Raw genomic sequence first — 14670 nt, forward strand, 5'->3', positions numbered from 1 at the left:
TATTGGCATCTGTTTTGAGCTAATCTTCGTTTCCAAGATAAGAGCTGAAATTTTGCAATCTGTGTTCTATGACTCAATCTATCTTGTGTTCACTGCTAGAAAGGAAGTCAGATTTAAAGCACTTGCCTTCTGTGCTGGTTTTAAAGTTTGCCACTAAACTCTCATTTCTGGAACATGCAATTATAAAGCCGCTCTCCTTGGGAAACAGAAATGAAGAACGTGGTGAAACTTCCAAACAGCCACCATCAAAGCGATGGTGTCAGAAAGTTGCATTTTAACCCCATGTTTGCATTGATGTTACTCAGTGCTTCAGTCTCTTTGCCTCACTTCTGCTCTTTCGGGTGACCATTAACAGTGAGACCTCCCCTAGAAATCTCTTGATTCAAGGAGAAAAGAAACATATTAGCTCACTTCCATAGGTGATCGCTCTGTCTGACCCTGCTGCCTTTGTGGTCATGGTATATTGTGCAGGAAGCCTGCATCTCCTGACGACAGACATAACGAAAAGATGAGGCTTCTCTACCTGCATATTTAACTTTTGCAAATAAAACACTAAATGTTGATGGAAGTGAAAAAAAGAAGATATGCGAGAGAGAAAGAGCTCCCCTTAAATGCAGTTCTTACATTCATCCGGCTGCCAACGTTTAGGTGCCAAGGTGCCCTCCATGCTCCTGCTGCCTGCGTTGTCCGTTCTAGCAACTGCGTTCTTCCCAGAATAAACCAGCTGTCGTCAAGTTGACGCGGACTTATGGTGACCCCACGTGTGTCAGAGTAGAGCTGTGCTCCACAGGGTTTTCAGTGGCTGATGTTTTGGAAGCAGATAGCCAGGCCTTTCTTCCAAGTCTCCTCTTTGTGGACTTGAACCACCAGTCTTTTAGTTAGTAGCCAAGCATGTTAGCTGTTTGCACCACCCAGGGACTTCTCCTAGAATATATAAGTGCATATAACTTTGGACATTGGACTTTATTATTTTCAGAAACACATTTTATTCAAAAGAAAGTCTTCAATTTCCCCTTCCAGAGTTTTGATAATCATTTCTTTCTTTTTTTTTCTTCTCCCATTTTGTTTATGGTTTGCTCTTCTTCATGATCTGTTTGGAGTTTATTTTAGTGTAGGATAATCCAAATTTATTTTTTCCCTAAATTGCTAGCAAGTTGCCCCAAACAAAGACAAAATTTAAATGTTAAAAGATGCTGTGGACTCCGATTTCCGGCAATATGAAAGACCAGGTGTTCTAATGAAACCACCCTCGCACAGGAGGGAATTGTACATGCTGGTTAAAGTGCCACCACCCAGAGAGGTGGATGGAATGATGTCAGGCATTTACTGCGTCTGCGGAGCCCACCTGAGGTGGGAGTCTACAGGAGACCTGCATAGAGCTGGGACCCGAGGCATCAAGGAGAGCAAAGCACACAGAAACACACCAAACAGGTTGTTAAAATCAAGTCCAACTCTATCAGCAGTTTCCGTAAGTAGACTAATTGCTCCACTTAAAAGCCACAGATTGTTATATTAGATCAAAACACAAATTGCTGTTATGCCAGGTCCATTTCGTTTACCTGCCAGATTCACCCTTAGCTCTTTCCCACCCTGCTCTCTGCCTTGGAGACTGGCCTGTCCACAGACTCCCTGCTTCCGGCTCATGCTGAGTTCAGCCGAGGGGAAACTGGACAGAAGCCTGCAGGGAGGGGAGTGAGCTCTCTATTCCTCCACTCCCTGAGCAGCCAGCGCCCCTCAAGGTCACAGCTCCACCCTTCCTGTCCCTCCACAGTGGACACCTACAGCCCTGGTGGCAAAGTGGTAAGAGCTTGGCTGCTGACCCCCGTAGGGTCACTATGGGTCAGAATCGACTCGAGGGCAACAGGTTTGGTTTTGGTTAGGGGCTAAACAGAGGTATGGTGGTTGAGTGGTAGAATTCCCGCCTTCCACGCGGGAGACCTGGGTTCAATTCCTGGCCAATGCACCTCACGCACAGCCCCTACCTGTCATCGGAGGCTTGTGTGTTGCTATGATGCTGAACAGATTTCAGTGGCGCTTCCAGACTAAGATGAACTAGGAAGAAAGGCCTGGCAATCTACTTCTCAAAAATCAGCCGATGAAAATCCTATGGGTCAAGGGTTCGACCTGCAACCAACTGGGTAGCACTCCGTTCTGTTGTGCGTGGGGTCTCCATGAGTTGGGGGCCTACTCGTGAGTTGGGGGCAGCTAACAGCAATAATAAAGGCTCAACAGCCTTCTATTACTGGCCTCAAGGAACTGCAACAGCTCTGGGTTTGTTGCGGTCTGCTCACACCTTTTTATATTGCCTCTTTATTAAAGCCGTCTTGGCTTTTCTTAGTATAATTATGCTATCTGCTTCCTGCTCAGACTGACTGGCACAGCTATATACAAGAAGGATATCTAAAATATAAGAAAACAGAAAAGTTAAAAATTAAGTGGACAAGGAAAGCTATACCAGGCAAATACGAACCGAAGAACCTGGTGTAGGTATATTAATATCAGACAGAAATGTCATACCAAAAAGCAGTGCTAGAAAATTATTGGAAATGACTGATAGATTAGGCACTTAAAATAAAAAACCTTCCTATATCAAGGGTGTTTGCAACACGTGGCAGAAAGGGGCTTGTTTTCTAAACACGTACCAGAGCTTTTCAAGTCTGGAAGGAAAAGCTGAAGCACTGGCTGAGCGGTGGGATAAAGAAGAAATATTGACTAATAAGCACCTGGAAAAAATCAGACAATGTTCAGCTGTCTTTCACAATAGTGTCTTTCACATATAAAATTTCAAATGTTTTGAAAAGTTGTAAAATTGTAAGGGAAAGGAATGCTGATATTGTGAGGTGGCACTTTCAGGGGCTCGTGGTAGAAGTGGAAATGGGAGGATGGTCTGGAAATGTACGTTGAAAGCTTTGAAAAACTCAGCACTTTCGATACCGGGAATTTATCCTGAGGAACAGTTAATGATTGTATAAGGAGGTAGTGTCAACACCCTTTTATTGTTTTGTTTTTTAAAATAATAGCAAAAATATGAGAAGCCAACTGTGTTTCCAGCAAGAGGGGATTGGTTGTATAACTCGTGCTGTTGCTGTTGTTAGTTGTCGTAGACTGGATTCCAATTCATGAGGGTTGTCGTTGTTGGTTGTCGTTGTTAGTTTTCGTAGACTGGATTCCAATTCATGACGGTTGTCGTTGTTAGTTGTCGTGGACTGGATTCCAATTCATGACGGTTGTCGTTGTTAGTTGTCGTAGACTGGATTCCAATTCATGAGGGTTGTCGTTGTTAGTTGTCATGGACTGGATTCCGATTCATGACGGTTGTCGTTGTTAGTTGTCATGGACTGGATTCCGATTCATGACGGTTGCTGTTGTTAGTTGCCGTGAAGTGGATTCTGATTCATAATGACACCATGCTGCTAACCTAAAGGTTGGCAGTTCAAATCCACCAGGTGCTCCTTGGAAAGCCTATGAGGAATTTCTACTCTGTCCTATATAGGGTGGGTTATGAGTCGCAATCGACTCAATGGCAGCGGTTTTCAGCCAACAGTCCAGCTGTTAACCATCTGTGACACCCAGGGACTCCATTATAGGGCTGCTAACAAAAAAGGTCAGCAGTTCAAATCCACCAGCTGCTCCTGGTAAACGCTATGGGACAGCTCTACTCTGTCCTGTAGGGTCACTGGGAGTTGGAACCAACTCAACAGCAATGGGTTATATACTGGAATACTCTCCACCCACTAAAAATGACAGTGTAGATGGCGTGCGAAAGCATTCCCTATATATTAAGTTTTTAAAAATTAGGTCACAAAGCCATGTTGCAATAAGGTCCCATTTTTTTTAAACAAAAAGCATGTTTATTTACACACCACCCAAGAACTTCTGGAGACTACTGCAGATATTATCAGTAGTTATGAATGGTGAGATAATGGGCAATTTTAATTTTTTTTCTGCTAATCTATATTTACTAATTTTTGTTTAGTAAACAAGTCTTATTTTTATAACAAGAAAAAAAAAGTATTGCTAAATATCACAACATATTGATAAAAAGTTTGGTTCAATTGTAAATGTTCTACTTCTAAGCTTTTATGCATCTCATAACATAGCCTTAAAATATATAAAGCAAAAAATTGTTAAAGCAGAAAAGAGAAACCCATACACAAAGTAAGAAATTAGTATACCTCAAATATATTTGATAGCTAAAAAAAAAAGCAGCTGCTATCAAGTCAACTCTAACTTAAAACAGCAAAAATCAGTAAGAATCTAGAGGATTCAAACATCACCATCAAAATTGCAGGTCTAATGGGTGTATATGGAACACTGAACCCAAAAGCTGAAGGATAAACCGTCTTTTCAAGCACAAATGGAATATTTATGAAGACTGACCACATTGTGGGCTGCTGGCTAACGTCAACATTTTTTCCAGGGATAGTAGCATGTAAATCATGTTCTCTGACTTCAGTTAGAAATCAGAATTAAAGTAAAAAAAGGTAACTGTGAAAAGCCAATACTTTTGGAAACTGAAAAACACTTCTACGTAACTCGTGTCCCAGAGAAAAAAGTCGTAATTTTAAGTAGAAAATATTTAGAACTGAATGATAACAAAAATGCTCCATATCAAAACAAATGGAATGTAGCTCCAGTAATGGTGAGAGGGTGGCATAGCAGTTAAGGGATACGGCTGCTAACCGTAAGATCGACAGTTCGAATCCACCAGGCGCTCCTTGGAAACCATACGGGGCAGTTCTACTCGGTCCTATAGGGTTGCTATGTGTCGGAGTCAACTCCACGGCAACGGGTTTGGTTTTTTGGTTTTAAACAAATGTTTTCTTTTAAAGCAGAAAAGTTACGTTTACCCACGTATTTTGGTGCTCTTCTTCTGATGGATCCAAATTTTCATGGCATCATTTTCCTTCAGCCTGAAGAACACCCTTTAATGTTTTTTGTCATACTCCTCAAGCTGGCAATGAATTTTCTCAGCTTTGATTTAGTTGGAAATGTCTTTAAGCCAGCCCATCTTCGAATGGTATTTTCACTGGTTGTAGAATTCTGGGTTGCAGTTTTTTTTTTTTTTAAATTTCAGATACTAGATTTTCTTCTGACTTCTACTGTTTCTGATGAGAAGTGTTTACTTTTACTATATAAAGATTATTTACATCTGAGCCACATGGTATACTATGATAACATTTCCTTTCTCATATTATACAAGCTGGCAAGTTTGTTGTATACAAAATGAATAAACATAAAAAAGTAAATGTCCGTATTTCAGTAACATGTACAGAACTTTCAGTTAGCTTTTTAGTGCCTCACTACTAAATATAAATGGACCACCAAGGATCACCACAAATTTGAAGAAATTATCCAACTTTTTTAAAGGCAGAAATAAACTCCAAGAGAAAAGACTCTTGGAGGGGAAAGAGGCAATTCAAGCAGCAAAAGAAAACTTAAAACAAAAAACTACAATTGATATTCTCAGGGAAGATAAGAGAAAATATTTCGTCTATGAAACAGGAGCAGGATGCTGTATTTTTTAAATTGTTGTAAAAACATAGGTAACACAGCATTTGCCAATTCAGCATTTTTCAGTTGTACGATTCAGTGAAACCAGTTATCTCAATCCTGTTGTACAACCATCGCCAACATCTATTGCCATGTTTTCCACCCCCATAAACAAATTCAGTGCTAGCTAAACCAAGAGTACCCCCTTTCCCCTTCCCTCCTGCCCCGGTAACTACTGTTAAACTTTGATCTCTGTTCATGTATTCTGAGTGTTTCATGTTAGTGAGATCGTATAATATTTGTCTTTTTGTGATTGACTTATTTTGCTCAGCATAATGTTTTCAAGGTTCATCCAAGTTGTAGCATGTGTCAATATTTCATTCCTTTTTATGGCTGAGTAATATTCTGTTGAAGTCCTGGTAGGCAGTGGTTAAGAGCTTGACTGCTAACCAAAAGATCAGCAGTTCAAATCCACCATCCACTGCTTGGAAACCCTATAGGGCAGTTCTACCCTGTTCTCTAGGGTCGCTATGAGTAGGAATCAAGTCACTGACAGTGGGTTTGGTTTTGTTTGTTCAATGTTCCATTGTATGAATGTAGTGCACCACATTTTTTGTCCTTTCACCTGCTGATAGGCATTTGGGTTGTTTCCACCTTTTGGCTATTGTGACTAGTGCTACAGTGAACGTTGGCGTACGTGTGTCTGTTAGCATTGCTGCTGTCAGTCTCTTGGGTGTATACCTAAGAGTGGGATTGCTGGGTTATATGATAACTCTACTTTTAACTTTTTGAAGAACTGCCAAACCGTTTTACACAGGATGCTATATTTTTAAAAATAACATTGGCAGAACTAGATAAAGGCCTTGAAAAATAAAGATATAGGCAAATATAAAAAATTCAGTAGCTAGATTAGAAAAGAAACTTGAGGAATCTCCCAGAAAACAAAATGGGGGTGGAGGAGGAGACACTAAAAAATACGAGTTATAAGAATATCGGAAAGACAAGGGAAGTGGTATGTGAGGGGGTATGTAAGAGAACTGAATTCTCAGCTTCCTTACCTAGGAAGTTGTTGGCTGATGTCTACAGCAGAGAAACTAGACGTGGCATGCCCACAGGTTACCTAGGAACATGGTGGCAGTGCCAGGAGAGTCTGTCAAAGTGTTAAACGAGGCTGCATCTGGGGGCAGGGGAGCACTGAATGAAAGAACTGCTGTTTTTGTTATAAACTTCGTAGTAGTATTTGACTTTTCAAACTATTAATTTATTACTTTGAAAAACCTAAAAATAAAAATTTTAAAGATAGTATTTCAGGGTCCCCTGTCTTGCCTTGGAGCCCTGGTGGCGCAGTGGTTAAGAGCTCGGCTGCTAACCAAGAGGTCAGTAGTTTGAATGCGCCAGCCGCTCCTTGGAAACCTTATGAGGCAGTTCTCCTCTGTCCTTTAGGGTCGCTATGAGTCAGAATCAATGGTTTGGTTTTGGTTCATCTAACCTTATGGACTCCATTAAGAAGACTGCCATTTTGTGCATTGTTGTGCAGTACAAGTGATTGTCCTTTACCAAATGTGTATTTGTTTCCACACTTCACCCAAAAAAAATTGGAGCTTGGGAGTCTCAGACCCCGTTTCTGACACTTACGATACCATCTTTAGAGGTTCTTGTAGCTAGAAGGACAGACCGTTGTAGCTCTCATTTCTAACACCTGGCTCTGAGGACACGTGTGTGTGCACATGTACATGTGTATACGTATGTGTGACGGGGAGGAGACCACACGCATTTACACTCACTCTTCTTAGCCTACTTGCCAGGTTGTTTCCTAAATTCCCTTTATCTTTATTCTCGCTTGCGGTAATATGGATAAAGCACATTTATTAAATATGTGTTAAATGTGTTGAATAAAGCTTGGTATTTCATGTGTGTGTGGGTGGGTGGGTGTGGATGGGTATGTGTGCATGTGTGTGTACAGCTTTGTTGAGATACAATTCACATACCATCAATTTCAGCCCCCTTAAAGTGTTCTGTGTATTTTTATAAATAATTAAGGTGAGCCTTTTTTTATTCCTTCCACCCAAACCTCTGTGTTCAACTTTGTAACCTGAACGTGGCCCTCAGGTGACTGCCTCACTGGTCCTCAGAATGAAGAACGTTCCACCAGAGTGTTAGAGAGAAACAAACCAACTTGATTGTGTAGGCCTCTTTTTCTTTACTGTGTTTCAACTAAAGAATTTCTTCCTGCGTGTTTTAAATATGGGGAAGGGAGTGCAGGGAGAATTAATAAATTCTTTATCATTTAATAACTTCTCTTGTGGCCACGAAAACTCAGGAATCCAAGAGTATTAGCTCAGAGCACTAATCTAACAAACCCTTTCCCTCACCCCTACCTGCTTTGTCTCCAATTTTAAAATCCCTTCTCAGGGACATTTAATGCCTGATACAAAATGCCAGGGAGAGGAGAGCTTCATTACTGCCGGGAGCTTCCCGTTGACAGATTCAGCCTTGGTCTTTCCTTAATCCTGATCTTTCTTTGAATGATAGGAATAGTCTTGTTTGTTCCTGATGATTCTAATTCATGGAGGAAACGTTCCAACTGCCTGGGCTCTGCCTGTCACGGTGGGCGTGAAGTGCTTACACGGGTACATCTGTGGTTCTTCCTTCTACAGCCTCAAGAATCTGATGAAGAAGCAAAGGCATCTTTTAAGACCCCTTCTAGAAATTAAGGAATTGATGGCACTAGTTTTGTGTTGTTTTTGTTTTTTAACTGAAAACTTGAACAGACTTGCCCACTATCTTGCATAGTAAATGACACATTCCTGTTAAATGCTTTGTCAAAAGCGGGGACAACATTCTAAAGTCCTGCTGACTCTGGATGGCTGTCCCGTTGTGGGTGGGCTCGGTCTCTGGCCAGGTGTGACCCGGATCTGTTCTGGCTTCTTTTTTAATATTTTATTGTGTTTTTGGTTAAAGTTTACACAGCAAGTCAGGTTCTCATTCGACAATGTCCGCACAGATCTTTCAGTGACAGTAGTTACATATCTTCCCGATGTGTCGGCAGCGTTCTCTTTAACTGTGTTCTGGTTGTTCCATCTCCAGGACCCTAGTTTCCCTGCCCCCTCATCTTCTCATCTTTGCTTTAGAGTAAATGCTGACCTTTTGGTCTCGTGCAGAAGGTTTTTTAGTAGAGCACCATTCTTACTGGTAATATCCTTTATTTTGAGTGCCACTCTGTATTTCACTAAAAGTGACCTCAAGGGATAGTTTCGGTTCAGGGTTTAAAGAGTATCTCAGGGCGATGGTCTGAGGGAGTTCTCTGGTCTCAACGGGTCCAGTTAGTCTGGCCTCTTTTAAGAATTTGAGTTTTGTTCTACATTTTTCTCCCATTCTATCCAGAACCATCTATTGTAACCCCAGTCAGAAAGGTCATTGGTGGTAGCCGGGCACCATCTAGTTCTTCTGGTCTCCCTGTAAATGAGGCCGTGGCTCATGTAGGCTGTCAGCCTTATAGACTTGTTTCTTCTCTGAGATTTGGTTACCTACTTACTTGTTTGCTTCTGACTAGTAGAGACCGATAATCGTATCTCAGACGGCAGCGTGCAAGCTTTTAAGACCCCAGACACTACTCACTTCACTAGGATTGTTCTGCTTTCTTCTGATTGCTTGGTTTACCTATGTGTCTCATCTCCCCAAAAAGAGGGCAGCTCTGGGGTGTAGCTGAGTATGGAGGGAGCCTTGTCTTGGGTGTAGGGGGGGTCAGTGCTCCGGGTGATGGCAAGAGGAGTCATCCCCTGAAGACCAGGGGTCCATTCTGTATCTCCAGTCACTGGCACATGAACCCCAATACAGAAAAGGCTAGAAGGACTTGCTCCTGTGTGTTTCTGCTTTAATCTGTTACACTAAGTCACAGGTATGTGATCCTGCTAACTCAGGTAAGCTGGGGCTGGGGGTTGGGGAAGAGACTGTATACAGGGTGTGATTCTTACAAGAGAACAGATTCTCCCACATGGCTGGTAGTCATCTGCCTGGTTCGTTTTTAATCATGCCTCATGAGACACCAAGCACCGTGCTGAGAATCATCGGCATTTTTTGTGTTAAGAGTCTTCTTGTTGTTGGTTGCCATCAAGTCAACTCTAACTCATAGTGACTTTATGTATAACAGAACAAACGTTGCCCTGTGATCTCATGATTGTTGGTATGTTTGAGTCCATCGTTGACTTCGTACATTCCATGTTCCAATTATTAATGGATGTTTGCTGCTGTTACTTCTCCTTTTGAGTCATGCCACATCAGCAAATGAAGTCCTGAAGGCTTTATTCCATCTTTGTCATTAAGATCAATTCTACTTTGAGAAGGCAGCTCTTTCCCAGTTGTATTTTGAGTGACTTCCAACCTGGGGGGCTCATCCTCCATCACTATATCATGCAATATTCTCTTGTGATCATTGTCTAATTTTTGGAGGTATATCATCAGGCCTTTCTTCAAGAGCCTTAACAGTGTCTTCTTCTCTGGGCCACTGTTTCCACTTTGGAGAATCCATCTGGTGAAAGTAATCCAGATTGTAGAAAATGATATTTCTGAGAAACTTATATATGAAAGCAAATTTTTTTAAAAAAAGGAAACTGGAACAAATGTCCTATCATAACCTATCTTAAAAGATTGGTTAAATCAATGGTTACATCAATGGAATATTTTGCTGGTGTAAAAAATTGTACCTAAAGTTAGTAATTCATTAATTCAGCAAACATTTATCAAGCATCTACTGCATGCAGGAAACTTGCTACACACTGAAGCTAAATGAACCAAATAAGAAAATAAGAAAGCCACAGAACATTCCTAATCTGATGAAAAAGAGAAACAATAAACAAGTAAATAAATAAGACAATTTCTGAAAGTAATATATGGTAAGTGGGGAGAAAACAGTATACTGTGTGATTTCAACTACACAGAAAACACACATGCGTAGACGAAAGCCTGGTAGAAAATATACCAAAGGAATTATAGATGATTTTCATTTTTTCTTTCTAAGTTTCAGTATTTAATAATTTTTCTTCTTCATTTTAAATATCAATATTTATTTATTGATGAGACATTTTCCCATTACCTCTTTGGATAGTGGATCAGGTCATTTGCATTTCATCATAAGGTATTATTGTAATGTTTGGAGTCCCTGGATGGCACAAATCCTTAAGCACTCCACTACTAACCAAAAGGTTGGCGCTTCAAACCCACCCAGAGGTGCTTCAGAAGTAATCTGTTTCCAGAAGGTCACAGCCTTGAAAACCCTATGGACCAGTTCTATTCTGCACACTTGGGGTTGCCATGAGTCAGAATCAACTTGACAGCAGCCAACAACAACAATATTGTAATGTTCTAGAGAATATTGCAATAACTTCTGTGATTTAAGAGTATGTTTTCAATCAGGAATGGGTTAGATATTTTTGAGTGCTTTTTCTGCACTTATTCTTTTAAATCTTTTATATTGGTATAAGGTCAAAATATGTTAATAGAGCCGCAATTGTGTTCAAGAGATAAATCTTTCTTTCTGCTTGTCTTTGTTTATTAATTTAAAGTTACAATAATACAACATGCTTGTTAATTTTTCTTCTTTTTATAATTAGAAAAAATAGCTTAAAAAAGAATCATACTTCAAATTTATACCATACAATGGAATATTTATTTTCATGTTTTTATGCAGGCAAAAAACTAAGCGATTCCCTTGGTAGAGGAGGTAAAAAGAGCATGCACACCTTTAGCTACCAAAAGAAGAAGAGGAAATGGACCCAACGTTGCTAGTGTCTAGCCCTTAACCACAGGTCAAGTTTTCCAAATGGCACCTGTTAGGAAAGAGGAAATCTTTCTTGGAGCTCACATAGGAAGGGGTTCCTTCGATCACCCTCACCTGTCTCTGGGTGTTCCTTCTCACCTCCTGACCCTCAGCTCTGTAGCCCTTAGCACAGTGCCTGGCCCACAGCAGACTCTCGTGATTATCCGTTGCATGAAATGCAGATAGAGAAAAGGAACAAAAATGTAAACCAGGCATGAGCAAAAGGATTTTCTCGAACCACTAGTGCTTGCAGCGACTAGTGCTAGTACTAGTGATAACATGCATCCTGGCTTCTAAGGAGCGTTCTGGCTGTGCTTCTTCCAAGTCAGATTTGTTCACTCTTCTGCAGACCGTGATATATTCAATATTTTTCGCCAACACCGTAATTCAAAGATACCAGTTCTTTTTCAGTCTTCTTTATTCATTGTCCAGCTTTCCCATGCACATGAGGCGATTAAAAACACCATGGCTTGGTCAGGCGCACCTTAGTCCTTAAAGTGGCAACTTTGCTTTTCAACACTTTGAAGAGATCATTTTGCAGCACATTTGCCCAATGCAACGCGTTGTTTGATTTCTTGACTGCTGCTTCCGTGGGCGTTGATTGTGGATCCAAGTAAGAGGAAATCTTTGACAACTTCAATCTTTTCTCCGTTTGTCATGATGTTGCTTATTGGTCCAGTTGTGAGGGTTTTTGTTTTCTTTATGTTAAGGTGTAATCCATACTGAAGGCTGTGGTCTTTGATCTTCATCACTAAGTGCTTCAAGTCCTCTTCACTTTCAGCAAACAAGGTTGTGTCATCTGCATATTACAGGTCATTAATGACTCTTCTCCAATCCTGATGCCCCATTCCTCTTCATAAAGTCCAGCTTTTCAGATTATTTGCTCAGCATACAGTTTGAATAAATATGGTGAAAAGAAACAACCCTGACTCGCACCTTTCCTGACTTTAAACCATGCAATATACCTTGTTCTGTTCGAACGACTACCTCCAAATTCTTTGGCATAGAAGAGTGAACGCCCCCAGCACTCCATCTGTTGTTTTGAAACATCTCAGTTGGTATTCCATCAATTCCACAGCCTTGTTTTCCGCCAGTGCCTTCAGTGCAGCTTGGACCTCTTCCGTCAGTACCATATGCTACCTCTGAGATGGTTGAACGTCGACCATTTCTTTTTGGTACAGTGACTCCGTGTATTCCTTCCATCTTCTTTTGATGCTTCCTGAATCATTTAATATTTTCCCTGTCGAATCCTTCAACATCGCAACTCGAGGCTTGATTTTTTTTCTTTATTTCTTTCAGCCTGAGAAATGCCGAGCATGTTCTTCCCTTTTGGTTTTCTAACTCTAGGCCTTTGCACATTTCATTATAATACTTTGTCTTCTCGAGCTGCCCTTTGAAATCTTCTGTTCAGCTCTTGTACATCCTCATTTCTGACGTTTGCTTTAGCTACTCGACGTTCAAGAGCAACTTTCAGAGTCTCTTCCGACATCCATTTTGGTCTTTTCTTTGTCTTTTTAATGACCTCTTGCTTTCTTCATGTATGATATCCTTGCTGTCATTCCGCAGTTCATCTGGTCTTCAGTCATTAATGTTCAGTGTGTCAAGTCTATTCTTGAGATGGTCTCTAAATTCAGGTGGAATGTATTCAAGATCATACTTTGGCTGTCGTGGACTTTTTCTAATTTTCTTCAACTTCAACTTGCGTATGAGCAATTGATGGTCTGTTCCACAGTCGGCCCCTGGCCTTGTTCTGACTGATGCTGAGCTTTTCCAATATCTCTTTCCACAGATGTAGTTGATTTGATTCCTATGTATTCCATCTGTTGAGGTCCACGTGTATAGTCACTGTTTATGTTGTTGAAAAAAGGTATTTGCAATGAAGAAGTCATTGGTCTTGCAAAATTCTGTCACAGGATGTCTGGTGTTGTTTCAGTCACCAAGGCCATATTTTCCAACTACTGATCCTTTGTCTTTGTCTCCAACTTTCGCATTCCAGTCACCAGTAATTATCAATGCATTTTAATTGCATGTTTGATCAATTTCAAACTTCAGAAGTTGGTAGAAATCTTCGATTTCTTTGTCTTTGCTTTTAGTGGTTGGTACGTAAATATGAATAGTAGTATTGACTGGTCTTCCTTGTAGATGTATGGATTTTATCCTATCACTGTCAGTGTTGTACTTCAGGGTAGATCTTGAAAAATTACACTTACACACATAAAATTCAGCCCCACCATCCATCTGCCAGTTGCCATACCGTGTTGGCTTGAGTGTTGCTGTGATGTTGGAATCTATGCCACTGGTATTTCAAATACCAGCAGAGTCACCCATGGTGGATAGGCTTCAGCGGAGCCAGACTAAGACAGATGAGGAAGAAGGGCCTGGTGATTTCCTTCTGAAAATTAACCAGTGAAAACCCTATGGATCCACAACAGAATGGACTCAAACATTCCAACAATTGTGATGGTACAGGACCAGGCGACATTTCATTCTGTTATACATAGGGTCACCATGAGTCCGAGCTCATGGCAGCTAGCAATATGTCAAACGCTGCTCTAAGTGCTTTACAACCATGAAATATTTAATCCCTCAAACAACTCTGTAAGGTAGGTATTATTATTGTCCACATCTTATATATGAGAAAACTGAGGAACAGAGATATTAAGTAATTTGCCCAAGAATCACACAGCTAGTAGGTGGTGGAGCTAGGACTCAAACTCAGATCCCTTGCTCTTTCCACACCACTGAGTCCCTGCTCATGTGACCAGGTTACAGTACTGTTTGTAATTTGCAAAAGTTTGGAAGCAACCTCAGTGTCCATCAATAGGCGATTGTTTAAGTATTATGATACTTTTGTAGCATAATTTGGCATGGTGCAGAAGGTGCCACCATTTGTGTCAGTAAAGGGGATGGGTCAGAATATATGTTCATACTTGCTTGGATAAATATATAGTACCTCTGGAAGGAAGCACAAGATTTAAATAACCACAGGCACCCATGGGGAGGAAAGCGGTGGCCAGTGGTAGAGTAGGAGGGATATGTCACTGGGCTCCATTTATACTTTGGGATTTTGAGCCATCCATGTATATTACTTACTCAAAAAACAAACAAAAAGCCCCGAGAACCATTGCTTTTTAATGATATTTCTCTGACCTACAAGTACTCTGTTCATTGTTTGTTTTTTTAGTTTAACTTAAATTTTTTTTTTTAATTTACGTATGTAAACAGGTTATATATGCTTGAGGGTTTTAAAAAAAAAAAAGATCCCCAAAGGAATATAATAGAAATACAGTTCCTCTCCCATTCCTGGACCCTGACCTCCCAGTCCCTCCTCCCAAGCAGGCCCCTGTTCCTGGTTCCTTGTG

The 14670-nt window shown here is 40.7% G+C and overlaps 1 protein-coding gene across 1 annotated transcript in view; it reads left to right on the forward strand.

The window, feature by feature from the left end:
• Window positions 1-14670, forward strand: part of PCSK6 (proprotein convertase subtilisin/kexin type 6) — a 267283-nt gene that overhangs the window by 205763 nt on the left and 46850 nt on the right. The window lies entirely within an intron of this gene.

This window comes from Loxodonta africana, chromosome 13 (assembly GCF_030014295.1).
Source record: "Loxodonta africana isolate mLoxAfr1 chromosome 13, mLoxAfr1.hap2, whole genome shotgun sequence".
NCBI lineage: Eukaryota > Metazoa > Chordata > Mammalia > Proboscidea > Elephantidae > Loxodonta > Loxodonta africana.